This window comes from Siphateles boraxobius, unplaced genomic scaffold (assembly GCF_051911475.1).
Source record: "Siphateles boraxobius isolate OS27281-9 unplaced genomic scaffold, OSU_SipBor_1 6, whole genome shotgun sequence".
NCBI classification, from domain to species: domain Eukaryota; kingdom Metazoa; phylum Chordata; class Actinopteri; order Cypriniformes; family Leuciscidae; genus Siphateles; species Siphateles boraxobius.
The window spans coordinates 15,320,487-15,334,260 of NW_027509186.1; the positions used below are offsets into that span (position 1 = coordinate 15,320,487).

Sequence of the window (13,774 nt, forward strand, 5' to 3'; positions counted from 1 at the left end):
TTTGGTGTTCGCACACTGTCTGTGCCACGAACGAGATGCAGCTCTCTGTGCGCGCTTTAGTCATGAGTGCATTTTGCACAAAAAAAAAAAAACAGCTTGAGAGTAACGAATTGAATTCTCTTTCGCATCTCTTGCCAAGACTTAAAAACACTATCACATGATAAACTAAAGTGAGGATGCAGCAGGCCAGGGACAATCCTGTCAACTGCCCCGCGTCAGTCCTGAAAAGTACAAAAAAATACATAATCCTATAATTTTAGCTTACTCTGTACACACAGCATAAGCTTCGCCGATAATGCAGGTGTATTCTGAATATTTACAGGTTTGAGTTCAGTTATAGATTGCAGTTGTCACTCCTGTAAACTCCCATAAGCCAGTATAAAACTAATTATAAAATACATATTTATAAATATATAGCCTATAAACATACTACATATATTATTTTTGTGCAGAGAGGTCCTGGGCTTCCATGCATTAATAGGCCCTTGGACAAAACGTAGGGCCTATATGAGGCGAAAAGCCCAATGCTGTGATAACGTTGGTTTGACATCTGACATTGGATGTAAGAGAGATATTCCACCATGAGAAACTTCAATTGATCCTTATGCAAATAAGTATAACTATTTTGAAAAGTATGGAACACTGTACACATGCTTACTTTATTTGTTTAATCCGCCTCAATAGGCTCCTTAGAGATCACTGGTGATCATCGCAAGATGCATGCCGGTAAGAAATGAATATTCATGAGGCCGTTTCTCAATATGCATTCTTAAGCGATCTTGTGTCCTTGTGTTCTCGTATTACTTCATCATCAACCATCGAAGTTCAATTCCAATACTAAAGAACGCAAGTACAGTGGACGCATGAAAGTTTTATTTGTATCTAGGATGCATCTAATGCAGACTTGAGAGAATTGAACCGTTAGAAATCCCAGAAGTCCCAGTCTTTGTATGGTAACATCTGTTTCTCATTATGTACTCCCATATATGGAAGTGGTCTCTGGCAGTGGCCTGCACAGAGAGAGGGGGTTCAGCGAAAAAATCGGCAGCTGGCAGCAGGAAGTACCTGCCACTGGCAGCTGACAGTACCTGCCAATAAAACCGGATGTCAGCTTCTGCTAATAACCGGAAGTCGGAGGTGTATGCCACTTTTAGCCAGGCAAATAAATGATAATATCATTATAATTATATCTTATTTTATTATTATTAATATTAATTTATTATATATAATATTATTATTTATAATGTTAATACTTATTTACATACAATACTTCTATTAGTAATTATTTTATATTATTTGATTAAAATCAAGCTACGAAGATCATAGACATAATAAAACAACAAACAAAAAGCTATACACTTGAAATGAATTTGTACATGTATAAATGTAACTTATGAATGAGTATACATGTTTGTTAAAGAATTAAATATATCCAACTTTTTCCTGATTAGCGAATTTACCCATGATTCATTAACAAGAATGGTCTACCAATGGTTTAACAAGATTTATCATGTTTCTTGTGTTAGGGGATAACAGCTTAAAGACCCAGAACCAGATATGATGAAAGAAGACCAAGATTCGTGAGGTTCAGTCAAATAAGTAAACATTTACTGAAGGCTTTACTAAAGAATAGTTTGCAGTTTCATCGAGGAGGATGCAGGCCAGAGACTCTACCGAACACAAAATCTCACACCAGTTATACCATTTCTAAGGGCATGAATGACATCAGTACATACATGTTGGCTACTTCTGATTGGCTAAGAAAACAAAGTCTAAACAATTCTACACTTATGGATAGATAGGAGAGTAAGTCGACATTAATCAAGATAATTGTCATCCGAGTCCAAGACTCGGTCCGGTGATGACCTCGGAGGTCGTAGAAATGTGTCTGGGGGTCTGTTGTTGCATATCACAAGACCTGCACAGAGCATTCAACACACACAAAAGCACAAGGGAATCACAGTTCCTCCAAAGTTGTAGAGGGCCTGAACACAGACTACCAAAACATACTGACACATTCCCTCCTCAGAAAGTAGTACAGATAATGTTCACTTTATTCATTAAAGACATACACATAAAAGTACAGTTCTGTAAATCCAATCACGCAAGTCACGTAGTGTTTGACCTCTGTAACCTGTAGTAACTTGGCCAGCAGAAAACAGACTGATGAGGTTCTTCTTCAGACTTGACCTCTTCTATTAGCTTATTAGCAAAGTTAGAAAGAAAGAAAGAAAGAAAGAATTTGTTAAGTTAAAGATTAGTTAGAAAAAAGAAAGAATAGTTAGATGATTAAGTAGGCTTTTAGACTGGAACTGGTGGATTAAACGAATTTTCACTCACCAGCAGCTGACACCAATCACTGCAAAACCCTGGATGGGTGTTTTCCGAGTAAAAGCCTTGCATTTCTCCTCGTTTTCCTCTTCCAACATGACCTAAAGGCAGGGCCGGACTGGGACACAATTTCAGGCCGGGAAATCCTACACGCATCCAGGCCATGCTATGCACCCAAATAAAATTTAGAAACACGGACAACCCTGTTTTCCCCCCCTAAATTACATTTATTTCACAGTATGACCATAACATAAAAACATAAACAACCAACCTAGAAGTAAAGCAGTTCTAATATCAAATGGGTCTGTGCTCATAACGTTATACAAGCATTTACTCTTGAAGTCCAAAGCTGTTTCTACTTTCTACCTCTCTACTTCACACTCATAAATGTATATACACTGCAGAATAGAGGTTAAAGTGTCAATTGCAGGTTACATTTTTTATGAAGATAAATGCAATGTGCTTATTAAACATAAAGATAAGAACCGCCGACCATTGTTTTTTATGTTTTTTGTACCAAAATGCCGAATATAATATGAAAAGTTGGTACGTTTTACAGTGGTTTTAAGCACGCCCCCTCCCTTCCACTAGGCTGGGCGTGACGTCATAACAGGGACTCCAAGCCTTGATTTACCGTTAGTCTAACGGCAAGTAACAAAAATGGTGAACTATTGTGTTTGTGCGGGATGTACAAATACTTCTAATACGGGAGAGAGGCTCCACAAGTTCCCCAAGGACAAACGGCTGATTCGTGCCTGGGTGAAGTTTGTGGCTACGAAGCGAGCTGATTTTAATAGAAACGTTTTTTTAGATTCAGAAATGATTAATTAAATAACTGAATTGTAAATATACTCGTGTGTGCTGGCTTCAAGAGGACCGTGATCCTGCCTGAAATGAGAGTAAGCTATGCATAAAACAAACGGGTTCAGGCAGCATGCGTCAAAACCAGGATGCTGCGTAAGGCACGTCAGAATTGCCGGTCGCGGGTCGAGCTGCTCCACTAAACTCCAAAACGCGTTCACCTCACGACAGCACATACTCTCCACTGCTGATTCCATTGGGTGGCATAGCCCACACAAACACCTGTCAAACACAGCGATAGGGACATCGATCTATTTTTTTCTTTCTGACAATGAGCATTGTAAATTAGTTGCGTTTTAGCACAGGCAATATGAATATCGCGTTCTGTCAACAGATGCCAGCAAAAGCGCCATTGTGCCTGTGCAGTGTGTGCATCTCTACAGCTCTGATTAGGACCACTAACACCATGTAAGTAAATAATGTCTTCAGTTGTTGTCCCTTCTTGCTATTCTACATGACGGCAAGATTTTGAAAAGACTTTTTTCTAGCTTGAAAAGACTAGCTTGTTTCCTAATGTTATCCGAGGTAGCACCAGGCTAACCTATGCTAACTCTAGCTACTCGCCCACATGGAAAAAACCTATATAAACATGTATGTTTTAATATAGGTTTTGATATATGTGACATATATAAAATTGGCCGTTTTCCTATATTATATGTGCATATATGCACATATATGTACATATATACGTGCATATATGTACACATATATACGTGCATATATGTACTTATATAGGTACATATATGTACCTATATAGGTGCATATATGTACCTATATAGGTGCATATATATGTGCATATATGTACCTATATAGGTGCATATATGTACCTATATAGGTGCATATATGTACCTATATGTGCATATATGTACCTATATAGGTGCATATATGTACCTATATAGGTGCATATATAGCTGCATATATGTACATATATAGGTGCATATATAGCTGCATATATGTACCTATATAGGTGCATATATATATGTGCATATATGTACCTATATAGGTGCATATATGCAGCTATATGTTACCTATATATTAGTATTATTATTAAAATCCATAGCTACTAGGCAACATAAATAATAGCCCAAGATGTAAAAATTTTTATTATTTATTTACTTAAGGACAATCAAATAGTACAAGAACAAAAATAAGACAAAAAACTGAACAGAAAAAACCCCAATTTATCTTGTTGATCTTCTCAGCTCTGTGAGCTTCGAATTGATAGATGTGCCTATCTGTCCTCAGCTGGCTGCCGGCCACTTCTTCAATGTAGCATCTAGAGAAGACAAAAATAATAAGACAGTATAATAATAATAATATAGTGCTTCATCAGGAACCCAAAGTGCTTACAGTACAGCTGCGATTGGACACATATTTTGGATAAAGGGCTGATCATAATAAAAAATGCGTCATGTAAACACGTCATTTGGAAGATTCTGATTGGATTCTGCTAAATCTGAAAGAAATTCTGATTGGAAACATCACCCCCCCTTTTTTCTAGCGGCATCGTTCTTTCATATGCACGTCCGTCATGGGGACTGCATTGTTAACAGTCACACGGTCAATCATGTGCATCCAAAGCAGAGAAAATTCATGGATATGAAAAATTCAGAAATGTGGCTTTAGAAAAGGTAGGATCAAGAAATGAGCAAGCAATGAATTAGTATTATAGGTTACAAGCAGATACAGTAACAATAATGGGTGCCCTATCTAATACAGTCTCCATTGATACCTAATAAACATTGATACAAGTAGGCTATGGTTAAAGTAGTGAACTTATAAAGTCTTAAAAGTTTTGTTTTCCCTTCTCAACGCATTATCCATTTACTCACCAATAATGGCTGCCTTTTTAATTTGGTCAAGGGCGACCAGCTGCTCCCCATCCCCTCTGGTTGGCTTCCCACCTTAAAGTAATATTTCAAAATTATTATGAAATGGCGGTAAAATGAAGGTGGTGAAAACAAGAGATTATTTTTTATATACACATCACTTTTATTTGAGGTGCAAGGAAATACAAAAATGGCAAGTAAAAAAGCAATGGTATGCCCGCACACAAACATAATTTATTCCACAGAATATGACTGACTTGTTTTTTTTTTTTTTTCAAGGACAGAAGAGATTAGGAACATGTTGTTTTGTACCATTCAGGTTGCTTTTTAGCAAAGTCTCCAAATCAAAAGGTGCCCAGCAGCAGATTCCACACCATGGCAGTAGCAGAGGTGGCAAGGCCTGGCAAAACACCCCAGAGCCCTTTATAACTTCAATCTGAAAAATAATTTCACATCACAATATTAATTTATTGGCAACTTTTAGAAAGGTTTTTATGTTTCATATTGATTCTTATTTTTAGCTTCCCAATAGTTAATAATAATAATATAATAATAGGGAGGAGGAGGTTGGAGGAGGAGGTTGGATGGAGAGTAGGGAAGGAGAAAAGACAGTGGGTGGAGAGGAGCGAAGGGGTGCAGGAGGAAAGGATGATTGTCTCGTATAACACTAATTGGCTCCTACAAACACACAGTTTATACCCATCCTTACTAAATAATGTTACCCACCTGTGTTTTCGCTGATGTCTCAGCTGTTGCTGCAGTCTTGTTAGAGAAGAAAAACATTGTTAAACTCAACAATTGTAAAACTTCAACAATTTTATGCATATGGGGCAAGTAAATTACATATTACCACTAACTATCCCAACATAAAAATCCCTATAGCTCAGTTGGAGCCTTAAGTAAAATAAGTACAGAAAAATCTGAGGTATAAAAGGGTAACACACACCTGTGGTGTCTCTCGAAAGCACTCAGTCACCATGGGACTCGCTTTAAATGGCTCGGTCTCCTCTCTGGAGTCTTAGAGAAGAAAGAAACTTAGTAAAACTCCACAACAATTTTTATTCATCCAAGCAAGCCACTATAGATTCTTATTTACAGGGGGGGCTTGGAAAACATCTAACATGTCAATAAATTAAAGTTACATGCAAAAGTAATCAGCCAAACATCATAAAAATCCATATAGCTCTGTTTGAGTAACAAGTAAACTAAATAAATAAATAGAAATGCAAGGGGGTTACTCACCGGTTGCACTTCTCCAAAAGTCGAGAAGGGGGAATCTAGATCCTACACAGGACTCCTTCCAGTCTTGTTCATAGAAGAAAAATATAGTTATTCTCTTCAATAAATTAAAGTGCAAATACATCAAATAATTAACACTATCAATCAGCCCAAGCCCAACATCACAAGTCTCTACAGATCTGCTTGAGAAACAATTTTAAAAAGCAATGAAAAACAGAGGAACTTACCTTTTGAGCAATAATGGCGAGGTCACTTTTCATTTGAGGGATTTCTAGAAAGAGGTTATATAAAAAAACAAAAACAATTATAATCACTAAATCAAAATAGCACCCAGCAACTCTAACGTTACTCTTCGAAAGACATTTCCTGCAGCTGTGAACGCAAGCTACAACCCTACAAAGCCCATTCATAAGGCTCTGCAGAGGAAACCTGTTTGTGAACGCAATTAAAACATATATATATATTTCTCCCAAATTCAAATTCCCCAGGGTTTTTTTCTAGAGCCGATTGCCTTCTTGAGCCGTTGAAGGCAGAGAAGTGTGTGTACTCATGAACTGTATTCTCTAGGCCATGACTTTTGTGAACCCTCTACGAATTCCTCCAGAAAGAGACAAATAAATATAATTCTAATTTGAATCTTATCAACGGCTATATGAGCACCCACACTACCAGCTAACAACATAGCATTTATTTTGCCAAACACGTGTTAAACTTTCAGCCCATACAATTTCTACGTTTATACTTCTCTGCCACCGCAATATCCATCTCCAGAAAAAACCCTGCTAATAAATATTAAAATTAGGAATACTTACGATTGATGATAAGTAGGACATAGCAGATCTCCAACGCTCCATCGCCATTTTCACTCCCAGCCGATATCTTTCGGCGCGAATCGTCAAACGTCAGGCGGGTGACGTCATGACTCATCAACTACGCGGCGCTGTAGCAGCCATGGTAGCAGCAGAGTGGAGATTTTTTTTTTTTTTTAATTTTCAAAATTACAGAGTTTGATATCAAGTTCTTGACACATTTCTTTTACACATTTTCACATTTGATATCTATAACTTGAAACAACAATAATTTGGACAAAAAGAAAAGAAAAGAAAAGAAAAGAAAAGAAAAGAAAAGAAAAGAAAAGATAAATGGCATCGCAAACATATTAAATTCATTTAGCAGAGATACAGATCTTTGGGCTTTTCGTTTTTTTATAAACTTTACAGACTAAAATACATGCTTGTCTTCAAATTCATTAACCACAGTGAAATGCTCAGATAGATGGGATGATGATGATGATGCTGATGATGATGATGATGATGATGATTACTTGAATGTATGTTCTATGTTCTTTTTTTTGTTGTTGCTACATTTAGACTGTAATGACCTTTCAGCCATATTCATCTAGAAACTGCATTAAGACAATACAGAAAACATTGCATTTTGCATTGCATTTGGTGGATGTAACGGTGAATGTGTGGATGTGTAGGCCCATGAGCTGTAATGTGAATCTGGAAGTGACCTGAAATTGGAAAGAGGGCTTGACTGACAAAATAAAAAAACGACAAACCATTTTGTTATTTCCTTCTTTTCCACTATCTTCATACAAGAAAGAATTGACCTTGTAAATGGCTTTCCCATAGCTTTCCATCTCCTCTCACTTAATTGCCATAATTAAATTCCATAACATGCCAATTACATGTGATACCAATTTCACATGTTTGCACATACAGTTCTTGCATAATTTTTTTTTTAGTTAGTTCTTATTGCCTTGATAATAGAAAATATGAGCTAGGCATCATGTATGACAGTAAAAAATGACCAGATCCTGCTATGAGCTAGGAGACATGTATGCACATATAGGGCTTATATGTGGATATAAAGAAGCAATACAGGAGACCTATATGGCCTGTATATGCACATATATGCACCTCAGTTTTGCCTATATGTGCCATATATACGCATATATGCAGCATATATATTAGCATATATGTGCATATATGCTGTATATATGTAGCATATATGTGCATATAAACTGCATATAGGTTTCATACATGCGCATATATCCCCATATAGTTTCTTTCCACAACCCTCCACTAATTTTCCTCACACCAAGCATTAATAACTCTTTGAGGGCCATGATTTCTGACAATTTCCTCCCCTCTCTCACGCCTGACTGGTTCAAAATTGTAGGGCTGTGGTCCATCAAGAATTTGATGGTTTCCCACCTCTTCAGTCTCCCAGTCGTTCTCCATAGTCAAACCGCAAACAGAAGGAATCTGGCAGAGTACGGGTTGCTACTCCCTGTTATGACGTCATCACCCAGTTACGGTAAAAAACATGCTACCTTTGAAGAAACCCCAATAAATGTTATTTTAACGCATTTTAAGACAGAATTTTTAAATGTATATATATATATATATATATATATTGAGCACTTTAATTAACACATTCATTGATTGTGGTGGTTGACCTGCAATTTACACTTTAAACAAAAATGTTAGCTTAGAAGGTCAGCAGGTTGCATAAGACTTTTTAATAAAATACATTTATTAAATACATTTTATAAAATGTATTAATACAATTATTAATACAAATATTTGTATAACCTTATTAAATGTATGCATCATCTTTCATGTCAAATTCTTACATGATCAATAAATTCATAATAATAAGACACTATAGGGCTGTTACCCATCAAATTTAATAATTTGCACTGCAAAATTACAACTGCAGTAAATAATGTTATCATGAGATGTTTTAAATATATCTTTGAATATACAAATTAAAAAAAATGCAATACTTAAACATTAAACTAAACCGCCAATAGGTGGCGACAAGTGACCCTCTTAATTATTGAGTTATTGAGTCATTCATTGTTACTACTGGCTCTCAGATAGTAACAAAGAAAGGCAGGAGAAAGTTCGGCAAACAAATGTCTAAGGATTTATTTGTTAACTCCAAAAGTTTTACATTTGCATATAAACAACAATTCAAACACCGAACAAAGCCGGTCTCTCCCGCCTCCTCTTGCCACACCCAAGCCCTCTTTATGCCATCAGCTGGGACACGCCTCGGGCGCCGGCATCCCCATCAATTAAGCACAGGAAGTAACCTAGGACAACAACAAGAAACGAAACAGAAGAAATACAGAAACACCGACAATCGCTGGATGTAACATTCATACAAAAGATTCGTTCAAAACGCTGAATCATTCAGTAACAAAACAGGGTGCTGCTGTTGCTTTCCTTTGGAACTATTTTCGTCGGTGCAATAGAACAAAAACAGTTAATATTGTTTGTGTCTAAAATTTAAGTAACAATAATAAATATTAACAACGCTACTTGTTTACTGAACAATAAATTCAATGTAACATTTCCAATCGTGATAATATTCAGCGAAACAGCTCTTAGTTGTGTTATGTTAAACTAAATCATATGTTATATATATATATTTTTTTTTAAAAGACAACAATTATAATTTTTACCTCAGATTTCTTCTGTGAATGTTCTGTGTGCTGTTTCACTCATTTGTTTTGATTTCTCCACGAATGTAGACGATAGTAATAGGGGAGCTATCGCTTACATTTGCTACCAGTTCAATCTTAAGTTAACGAAGAAAAAAGTAACGTCACAGTAGGCTATTTACAGATGAAACTGACCTGCACTTGAACAGGTCAGTAATTTTGCAACATTTTGCTGCTTCTTCTTGAGTGCTTTCTTTTTCTTTTTCCTTTCCCTCTCTGATCCGCCTGGCCGTTTTCTCTCCATCATCGTTTGGCTGAGGCATAAAGTCGAATCGTAGCCTTGCCAGTCAAGACTAACAGATTTGTGATTTTATTTTTTATTATTTTTATTAGTATTAATAATAATTGTATTGAATGACGAATTCGAAAATGATCACTGTTAAAGGTAGTAATATATATATATATAAAAAAAATAATAATAATAAAAAATGCTGGCTGGCAGCAGGCCAAATTAGTCGCCAGGCCACCGGGAAATCTCCCGGTGCTCCCGATGGTCAGTCCGGGCCTGCCTAAAGGATTCATAAGAAAATTGTAACATTAATATCCAAATTACCTTATTAACAGTACACATGGATGCAGCCACATGAATGACTATTCTTATTATATTTTGTCATTAAGCACCGAGCAGTGATCACATTTTCATTTATAATCTGTACACCTGGTGAGCAGTTCTTGTAAATGTCATTGCAGTAACGTTAACATACACTGCTGCTAGGTAACTTCAGACTGTTAGATAAATATTTAATGTAGAACATTCTGTGTAGCTTACTAAAAAAAAAAACATTCTGTGTAGGCCTACCATGAAAACGAGTCCACTTTAAACCGCTTCATTTTATTTCAGCAATGTATGACAAGTAACGCTAGTGCTGTCAATGTTAACGTATGCGATTAAATATTTAATGTAGAACATTCTGTGTAGCTTACTAAAAAAAAAAACATTCTGTGTAGGCCTACCATGAAAACGAGTCCACTGTAAACCGCTTAATTTTCTGTCAGCAATGTATGACAAGTAGTGGATAGTGCTGTCAATGTTAACGTATGCGATTATTTTTTAAAGGTGCCTTGTGTAATGTCCACCAAAAAATCAATTCATACTCCACATTCCATACCAGATGGGGGCAGTATACCTCCAGAAAGTGAGTTGGTCTACTCTAGAGTAACAAACGAGAAACGGCATAGTCTTTATGCTCCGCCCCGACCTTCACAACGACCCTAGAGCCATAGCCGAAGCCGAGCTTTGTAGTTGTAGTTTAGTAAGTATTCTTAGCTGCACATATGCAAGTGAAACTAGGGACAACATCTACTTAGAGTGTTACGTATGCTGCCCACCTGATACTAATTTAGCAGCATATATCAAGTTTGATTTTCATTAACAATACCTCTTCTAGCTAAGTTATCATTAGTCACCAAAAAACATTCTGTCTCATTACACCTTGCAATGTTTTCCGTTACGTTTCGTGCGTCCATTTGGGGTTAATTATCATCGAAGACATTTCAAGCTTCTTAGCAAATGTTACATTTTATAATCAGCTTGGTAGAGATGGGCTCTGGTAGATAACAGTTGAAAACCGGATTGGATCTGTGGGTAGAGCTAACTATCAAACGCTAACAGATACGGTTAGCTATCGCTAACATTAGCACTTTTATCGAACAGCCTTCGATAAATTTCTATGTTATAACTTCCCAAAAAACCAAACAAACATATAAAATAAACTTCTAGCAAAATACTAACAGGATCTTACTTACCAATCCAAAAGAAATGTTGCAAGTTCGGAGTCAAACCTCATTTCTTTCATGTCCATTAGTTGTCTCCAGCGATGGAAAGCAGTGGCAATGTTTATTCTGGTTCTGCTCCTTTTTTTATCCGATTTTATTTGTGATTCCGAGCGCGTTTTTTCCCCTGCAGCGGGTGGTTGTGGTAAGGGTCTCTTGCCAAGGGCTTCAGCCATTCTTCCGCTCTCTTCCCTGAGCTGAAATGTAGTAGTGGGCTGTACTTTCCACATGATTGACATCAGGTTCAAGTACGCCCACAAGCCGTTCGAGTTATTCGTGTATTGCAGTTTGGCTGGTGGTTATGTTGCCCGCAAACCGCCTCCCATGGCCAAAACTGGTATTATGACACCTATCGGACCGTGGATAGTAATTTAGCATGCTAATTCAGGTTGATATCTCTGCAGCACTATAACTTTTCATTTTTTTAATGACATCATCGCCCTTATTTCTTCGCATTCTTTTGATGCGTGTAGCTCATTTTTTGGATATTTTTACCTCAATTCTTACACATGGCACCTTTAATGTGTTAAAATTTAACACAATTAACGCAGCATCCGTTCTTTGTCATTCTTTAGCTAGGATTATGATAGCGCTCTTATTAGTTAGTAGTTCATCCACCAAATGCTTTACACCCTGTTTACACCATTAATGCGCGACAAGACAATTGAGAATGCGCTTCAGTAAATGTCCTCCTGACACACACACGAGGCACAAAAAGTCACGAGCCAGTATCAAATTCTCTTTCGCGCTTGAACGAATAATAACACACACATTTATGCCAAAATGTCCGTTTTGTCGAGTATCCTCACAAGAACCAATCATTATTAACCTTAAATGAGTTAAATACAATCTTAAATGGAAGTAAAGAGTATTGAGAGAATGAGATGTGTGAGATCCTGTCAGCAGTGGCAGATCTTAAAGTGACAGCAGCCACCAATTCTCTCTGTCAGTAAAGTTAACCTAAGGGAACAGAGAAAACTACTAACTACTCTTTGACTAAAGAACGCTTGTAGCTTTAATAAGGAGTAATCTAATTTAATTTTTGCAGTGCAGACTATTTTATAACCCTATTAAATTTCTGTATATACGCTTGACTTTTATACACTAAGCCTGTAAGCCACCCCAATTCTGGCGGAAAGCGCACTCATTGGGAGTGACGTTACGCCAGGCTCTGTGTTAGGCTGCTGCAGTATCTCGAGAAAAGATGACTTTACCCGTAGTGTAAGCAATTTACGCAATATGAGAGAACCTCTCGTAAGAGAACTGGATTGAGCATCTAAACGATAAATGTGTCTTTGAGGAGTGCAACATGTTGTGCAATGCCAGGTTGTGGAAAAACACAGTCGCTGCATAGACTTTTGACGCTGGATTTGCAGAGAGACTGAAATTAAAAAAAACTATGCTGTGCCTTCTATATTGGATCTGACAGGAACGGCTCAACACACTTATGTGAGTAAAATAGTTTTTACTCTGTCACTGTTGCTTTGTTACAGATCGTTTGAACTGATGTGTAAGTGTCTAACCAAAATCACCAGTGATTTCTAATATGTAATGATTCACGTAGGGTCAGATGTTCTTTGTCTCAAAATTGTTTATTGTCAGTAAATCAAACCAGTGACTAAATAGTCAAGTTCACATTGTTTCTCTAAGTAGAATGAAAAAAATCTGTTATTTAAATGTGATTAGGTGCACGACTACTGCCACATCAAATACGTTTTTTGTTCGTCAATTTCTATATGTTAAATATATTATGTTTTGTCAAAAATAAAGTCATCAACTAAAATGTTATTATAGTGTTTGTTCCAATGTAGGCTTTATGCAAACTAATGAACTGTATGATAAAATGTATATATACACATATATATATATATATATATATATATATATATATGTCACGGATTGGCCAGGTTCTTCCACCACAATCACCCAACGATCACAGTCACCTGAGTTTTAACAAGAGACACCTGCACCCCATTAGCCACTCTGCTTCATAAGCACACACCACACACCTCTCATTGTCCGGGATCGTTCATACGAAGCGGACTTATAGTGCTTCTCTCTACGAGTATCACTAACCTATCTACCCTGTGTTTACTTACCAGTTCTCTGTGCCGATCCCAGTCTGTCCAGATCATCTCTGCCGTGGTGTACGAGCCGTAAGCCTTTCAGTCCAGTCAAGGGGTGCGTGAGTGTGTGCCGTCAGCCTGTTAGCCTCTTCTCC

The 13,774-nt window shown here is 37.0% G+C and overlaps 1 long non-coding RNA gene across 1 annotated transcript; it reads right to left on the reverse strand.

Moving 5' to 3' along the window:
- Positions 1-6,310: 6,310 nt before the first annotated feature.
- Positions 6,311-7,392, reverse strand: LOC143715585 (uncharacterized). The gene is made up of 3 exons (XR_013195823.1): positions 7,073-7,392; positions 6,488-6,531; positions 6,311-6,326 (listed from the first exon to the last, which is right to left on the reverse strand). It is a non-coding gene; the product is annotated as an uncharacterized LOC143715585 (long non-coding RNA).
- Between the last annotated feature and the right edge of the window lie 6,382 nt (positions 7,393-13,774).